This window comes from Cryptomeria japonica, chromosome 2 (assembly GCF_030272615.1).
Source record: "Cryptomeria japonica chromosome 2, Sugi_1.0, whole genome shotgun sequence".
In the NCBI taxonomy this organism is placed as follows: domain Eukaryota; kingdom Viridiplantae; phylum Streptophyta; class Pinopsida; order Cupressales; family Cupressaceae; genus Cryptomeria; species Cryptomeria japonica.
The window spans coordinates 605,299,559-605,307,455 of record NC_081406.1 but is presented as its reverse complement, the minus strand read 5'-3'; positions in this window follow the sequence as shown (position 1 = coordinate 605,307,455).

Below are 7,897 nucleotides of genomic sequence, written 5' to 3'. Positions count from 1 at the left end.
CACCGATCAACATTGTTGACTCTCTAAATATTAAGGAAACAACTGAAGTTAAGATAACAGATACCATCCCAGATGCTACTCAGATTAACATTGAGAAATCGACATAAGCACAAGAAAAAGCAGAGGTAAAAGCACAAACTGAAACTACAAATGTTGACACTCGACAGAAGGTAGAGAAACTGGCAAAGAAAGAACCTGAATAGAGCATAGCTGAACCGATAGTCAACAAGATAGAAAGTAAGGATGACAGTAAGGTTGAAAACACAGTTAACACACAAAGTGAGAAAAAGGAAGAAAAAATGGATAAAGAAGAGGTCAATGATGTAAATAAAGAAGAAGTGGTAAAGGCAATTGGACAAGTATCTGAAGAAAAGAAAGTTATCAATTGCAGAGCCTAGCCCTTTCACCATGGACTTCAGACCTACAAATGTGATAGATGTTTTATTAGATTCTATCAAGAAGATCACTGAATGCAATGCCTTAGCATTTAAGGCTATTGATGAAACCTTACCTATTTTACAACAAATAGCACCGATATGTAAGGTAGGTAATGTTGTAGGCTCTATTGGTAAGTTAGACACATTGTCTAAATTCATTTCATCTAATATTCAGTTGATTGATAATATTAATGAGGAGACAATTAGAGAAAGGATAAATAAGGAGAAGACAAACTTATTTAATAAATCTATTGAGGAGTATACAGGAAAGTTAGATTCCTTAATATTGACACTAAATTCAATAATTTTGGAGTTTAAGGAACTGTATAGAGATGTTTGCAAGCAACACCATTTGACTACTGATATTGATGATCAGATTAAATAGACATAGAAGGAAATTTATGATATAGTAGACAACCTGATAGGCTCTTATGAACTTACTTCAGTTTTAGATCAAGAAATGGCAGTATATGAGGAGAAAATAGAAAAACTTGAAAAGAAGAAAGCTCAATTAAGGTTAAAACCCCGTGAATTAAAGAACAAACTTGGTCCAAGATTGGACAATCTGTTGACACATCGGAATGGACTATCTAAGGCTACTATTCTAGGAGGAAGATCACTAGAGGAACAAATGCATCATCTAACCGACATGATCCGATAGACAGAGAATATCATTTTTGATACTTCTAAATTTTTGTAAGGACTTAATCTAATTGTAGCAGATATCTTTCAGATTGTACATAGCAGGTTATAGGCAAAGAGGTAAAATTTTGAATTTTCATTTTCTTTTTGACAACCTTCATCATTGATGTCAAAGGGGGAGTGATAGAGAGAAAAAATATACTAAAGGAGATCATTTGCTCAGGGGGATCACTTTCAGTTTTTGGCAATTTTGGTTTTTGATTTTTCTCATAAGTGTTTCCATCAATGCCAAAGGGGGAGATTGTTGGCACTACACACTCAGATGAGAATGGTTGATGTTGTCATTGATGGCAACTGACTAGTAACAAGGTTCTATAGGATTCTATTGATTATATCGGCAACAAACTTCACATACCGGCACCGACATCTACAAAAAGTTCATTCACACCGACATCCAGTTTACACTGTCAATGAATCATACCGGCACTCAGGCCGACATAAGATAAAGTTTTGTTTATCTGAATTATATTGTAATGTAATTAATTATTTGTAGTCAGCATGATGCATTGCAAAGACTCATATATGTATGAGATCTTATAGGTCATTTTGTAAGTAATCTAGATGGTATGTATTAGGTAATGCAAGAGGATTATGAGAGAGAATATTTGTATATGAATTTTGATGTAATAATCTGATGAGAAAATAAGAGCAAAGCAGAGCGAAGAAAGGTTTTTGGTAGAGGTATTTGATAGAGCTTAAACTGGTACTGAATCCAGCATTATAGATGTTATTTTGAGTAGTATATTGTCATTGGATTTAATCATCCAATTTTGTAGTCAATGTGACTCCTTTTTGTGATTGAGCAGTGAGCTCTAGGCCATTGGCCTTCCTGCATGTGCAGGCCCTTATTGTATTAGTAATATTTATTCATATTGGCTAGTGAGTAAATATTGTGGGTCACAAATCCCACCGAGGTTTTTCCCTTATCGAGTTTCCTTGCCAAAATAGCTTGTGTTATGGTGTGCATTGATGTTGTCTCTCTTATTTCTATTTATTGCTTTATTTCTTGTTTATTGGTACATTAATTTGGGTTGTAAAGTTGCAAACAAGTTTAATTATTTCATTCACCGGTTAGACACTGATTCACCCCCCCTCTCAGTGTCTTTGGGACTGATCAAGTATCTAACATTCACACTAGCCATAGATATAGTATTATTATTAATCAAGTCTTGAATCTTATTTTTCAATGCGAAACATTTCTCAATATCATGACCAGGTTGATGATGAAATTGGCAAAAGGAACTGTTATCAAAATAAAGAGATGCAAGTTTTGAAGGATCATTTATTTTATAGGAGGAAGTTTGATAACATTTCTATGCAACAACTGAGACATAATACTATGTAAAGATTCATTCAAAGGAGTAAATTGTCTTTCTCTTTGGAAGAATTTTGAAATAGAAGGCAAACCTGTTGTAACATTCACATGGTTGTTGTTGATTGGATCATTGAATTCGATGAAGCTTTTTGTTGGGTTGAACTTTGCAAACAATTTTTGAACACTCTCTCCCTTATCACTCAGAGACATAGGATTTGATTGCTCCATTTGACTCACAACTAGTTGATAATTATGGAGTGTTGCACACAACTACAGAAAGGAAGTAAACTTAGACAAAAGAAGCTTTTCCCTGATATCTTTTTGTAAATTAGAAATAAAAATTCTTTGAATATCATTATCAGGTACATGAAAATAAATTTGAGTACACAAATGCTTATATTGACCAATGAAATTAGTCACTTTTTCTTTAACACCTTGTTTACAATGCATTAAATCAGTCAAAGTGATTTTAGGACCAATATTGTTTTGAAATTATTGGATGAAAGCATTTTCCATTTGTTGAAAAGAGGTGATAGAATAAGAAGGAAAAGAGCAATACCATTGTAAAGCCTTATCTCTTAGTGTTCTTGTAAACAATTTTGCAAGCAATCTTTGATCATAAGCAAAATCGATACACAATGTTTCGAATGTTTTGACATGTGTAAGAGGATCACCTTTTCCATTATAGAGTTCTAATTGAGGGATCTCAACATGTTTAGGTGGCACGCCTTTAACAATATCAAGAGAAAGTGGGCTCGCAACATCAAAGGTAGGCACACTAAACTTGGTGTAATGCCCCGCCAGGAACCCCGAAGGAAAACCCACAACAAGGGTGAAACAATTTTTTTTTAAAAGTATAAACATAATAAGTGCATAACACACAACATGAATGATAACACAAGTGGAAGACTAACACCAGAATTCCTTAAGGGTTACCAATGAATAATTAAAACAAAAGATAAATTCCACAATTAAGATTAATCCAATATCCATCATTAACTTAATGATCACAAGAAGCCGTAAGCAATAACAAATTACACCATTGGAAGAATGAAAGGGTACAATATAATTTCTCTTCGATAAGCATGTACACATAACATGAAAGAAACTAATAAATAAAATCCCAATCTTAGGATTACATTTTTCTTCTAGTACATGGCTTCTCAATATATATATAAAGATACAACTAAACCAAATACAAGGTTACAAAAGTTCAATGATACAATGACCACATAGGCCTCTAAAGAATAATGATCTCCAACATGAGATTATGTGTGAGCCACAAACCACAAAAGCACCTATGAAGCCAATCCTTGCATGAAGATACGAACAAGAACATCCAATGGGAAGTGGCACTACCACCCGACCATGTAATTCCCAAAATGGAATCACCCCACCATGCTAGGAGATAGCTGCGGACCCTCAAGCAAGAAAAAGCATGACATGGTCAACAAAACAGTATGAAACCATGACAACGCAAAGAGACTCCATAATAATCTAGGTGACTCAACATCACAAAAACACAAGTGACTCGATATCACAAAACACAAGTGAAATGACATCATGCGCACAAGTGAACCTAAAGAGAGAGTGTCATCGCATAGCTTGATGGTTACCTCGGTAGGCCCTCATAGTTCCTGACTCTCTTTCCTAGTAACCTCTCCCAAACCTCTGGTTCCAACTAAGTCTCATGTGGACCCTTCGAGCCTTTCGTGAAGACAAGGTGGTTGTTTTTCCATTTCAGGCCTTCTCACTACATTATGAGCCTCAATACAAGCACTCACCTATGCATGAGGTACAATATCTTTATTAATGTTATGAACTACCCACCTAATCAATTAATTAGATTATCACTTATTATCTAACTTTTGTTGGGGTAACCTGCCAGCCACTCTAGGCACAACCCTTGCTCGAAAGCCACTCTCTCAAAGGACACTAAATAGACATGGTCACTCCTCAAGGACCCTATGGCGAAGAAGACAACCATAACACCACTTTCAGAAACAAGTTGTCAAACAAGGACATACTGACTCTTGGATAACCGTAAGGCAAAGACACTACATGGTTAAGAAAATGAAGCCAACATATATCACTTGGTCAAAGGTACCAAATACGCCACCACAAGATGTTTGAACCACATACCAGAAATAACACAATATACACTTGCAAGGATAGCTAATTCACTAAGTCTGCACTCAGACAATCTTTGAGAAAATCAACATCATAAGCACTTGCAACTTTATTGATTGAAAATTAAATAAAACACTCTTTTACCATTCACATCCATTCAATTTCCACATCAAGAATCCATCAAGGATACAATTCACATCAATACTCAACTGAATAAAACATGAATTCTCACAGGCATTTAAATTATTTTTAGAATACATCAAAATTAACCAATTTGAATCCCTAATTCATGCCTTGATTTCCATAGATAAATTTATTAAACTACATAATAAAAATCACATAGAAAATCACCATTTCATTTAACACTAAAATCACTTCACAAAATATATTCCATTTTATAAAAATTAACTTTATTTCTCATAGGAATTTGTACCGCTTAGGGTATATGGTTACGTTGGGGTCGAGACCAACCTACAATAGTGTCGTTGTCGAGGCCGCAGGAACTACCTACTGGTAGTACTGCTACCAACTAGTAGAAGATGCTACCATCCATTAGGACTGCTACCTACCAACCGATAGCAGTCCTACCATCCGGAAGTGCTGCTACCGCTACCAACCGGTAGCACTACTACCAACCAGTAGCAGCCCTATTGACCGGTAGCACTGCTACCAACCAGTAACAATCCTACCGACTGGTAGTACTGCTATTTGCGGGCAGAAGACACTACTGACCTGCATGGTGGGACTAGCCCGCCATGGGGTAAGGTAAAGTCCAAATTAATAAATATCTTACTCCTTAAGCATTTAAAAACCAATAAGCCACAAAATCATTTAACACAAGAAACAAATTCATTTCCAAATTATTTCATGGGCCAAATCCAAAATCCAAAGGGATATTTACCAGCAAGGTAAATGGTGAAATAAAACACACTGGAAGTAATAGCTAACCAATTCTTGGCATGTTAGATACTAGGGTGCACACAACAAACCCAACTAATTCATTCTTTTCCAAAAAGAAGAGGTAAGATAAGAAATTGATTTTCAAGAACACAACATACAACAAAATAGAGAAATGAACTGTAGACACTTAAAAATAATTATTTTAATTATTTTTAATTCCTTGCATAATTAATTAATTAATTATGTTAATTCAAATTCCTCTCAATATTAATTAAATATAATTAATATTGTCACTATAGCATATGATTGATTTATTTAATAAATCAATCCCTTTCTTTATTCTACTAAAAAAATCAAATCCTCACAAATCTTCCTCTTAGCTAATTAATTTCAATTAATTAGTTAACCTACATGATTCTTACAAATCATCTTCTTAATTCATTCTTCTAGAAACTCCCTAAACTCACTTAACATTATTCTTCTAATTTTTTATTCCCTCCACTCATTCTCTCTCCTAGTCAAATTCTCCTACAAATATTAATCCCACCTAACATTTCCTCTAATCCCCCTCCTAATGAGTCATTAATGGTTAATCATCATGATTAGCCACAAAGTCAACTCTTTGTCCTTTTCATCCAGCCACTAGCTTTAAATGCTCTTTTTCTAGGTGAATGTAAGATTTTCGAAATCACACATTCTTCTAGGCATTCCCTCTCCCAAGGAATTTTTAATTCTTTTTTATTCCTCCAATCCCCATAATATCCTTTTTTGGAGAATTTTTAATTCCTCCAATGCACCTTGTGGAGGGTGGAGATATGAAATGCCTTTAAGGCATATTTCTTGGTCTCCACACCCTCTCTTGGAGCTTGTGTGAGCTCACAAGTAAATCTTAGCCCTTCATCTTGAATTCATCCTAGCCATTCATTTTCCTCTTCTCTTCCTATAAAATAGGGCTCCATCCCTTCATTTAAAACATCTTGAAATCCAGTGAGTTTATGCTGCCCTTTTGAGCCCAGAAAACCATCTTGGCAACTTGATCATCTCATCCTTATCATTTTTCAAATCCATTCCATTTGTGCACAACATTGGAGAGCCATCCACATCCAGCAATCAAAGGAGCACATCAAGTGGAGCATTATCAAGGGGTGCCTTCACTTCATCAAGCTCAATCCGAAGGAGAAGGTAAAATAGCAAGGTGAAATGGTCTTTTAATGATATTTTGGCATTCTACATGTTTATTTCATTATGTTTTGATCATTTGACCTTCAAATCTGTTTTCCCCTCTTCATGAACCATTTATTTCCTATAAGAAAATGTAGGATCTTAAGATTCACAAAATCAACATCCATAGGAATTCCTTCTTCCATTCCAATCATTCCACATGAAACCACAAGGAATTTTGCATATTTTCAACACACAGGAAGTAACTGAAAGATTCAAATTTAAATTTAAAACAAGAATATATCATCCAACCTAGAAGCAAACTAGCAAGCACAATGAAGGAAGAATCCCAACCCTTGCAAACCAATTCGAATTCCAACTCCTCCTTCCATAATAGTTTTCCAAATTTCTCTCCAAAACTTCTGCCTGCCCTTCCCATGAATTTTTCAGACATATATGGAAAATAATTTTTAACCTAAACTTTCTAGGTTGAAAGTTATTCCATCCAATCAGATTTAAATATTTTAAAAAGTAAAAAGCAATCAGATCTACCTTTTTCCAAAACAAGTTTTTCCAACAATAGTGATCATTTAGTCAAATTTAATATTGGAGCCTCCTTTTCTTGTGCCTTATGTGGTAAAGATCTTGAAGATGTCAATCATCTTTTTATTCATTGTGAGTTTGTGAGTAGTTGTTGGAATTTTGTCCTCCAAAATTTATCTCTTTCATTCCCTTTACCTCTATCTTTATGGGACATGTTTCAGTCTTGGCCAGTTTTGTATTCATCTTCTCTATTTGCTTGTTTATGGTTTATAATTCTCTCTTCAGTCATATGGGCCATTTGGTGGGAAAGAAACAAGCGCATTTTTAGATGCGACTCATCAGATTTATCTGTTGTTCTTGGGATTTTGGAAAGAAGTATTATTGAGCAAGTTAATGCTCATGTTCAGAAATATTTTAATATGAATTCAGAGTTTTCTTCTTGGGACAATATTATGATCTCTTCTTGGAAAAGTATCATTATTCCTATATCACCCACCTTTCCAAGGATTCGGAAAACATTTGTAGATAGAAATTCCATAAAATGGCATCCTCCTAATGCCCCTTTTTGTAAATTGAATTTTGATGGATCCTCTCGTGGAAATCCTGGTGATTCAGGAATAGGGATAGTTTTTCGTGATTATTTGGGTTCTTTATTAGCATTAAAAGCTATGCTAATTTCTCTTGGCACAAATAATATGGCTGAGGCTTG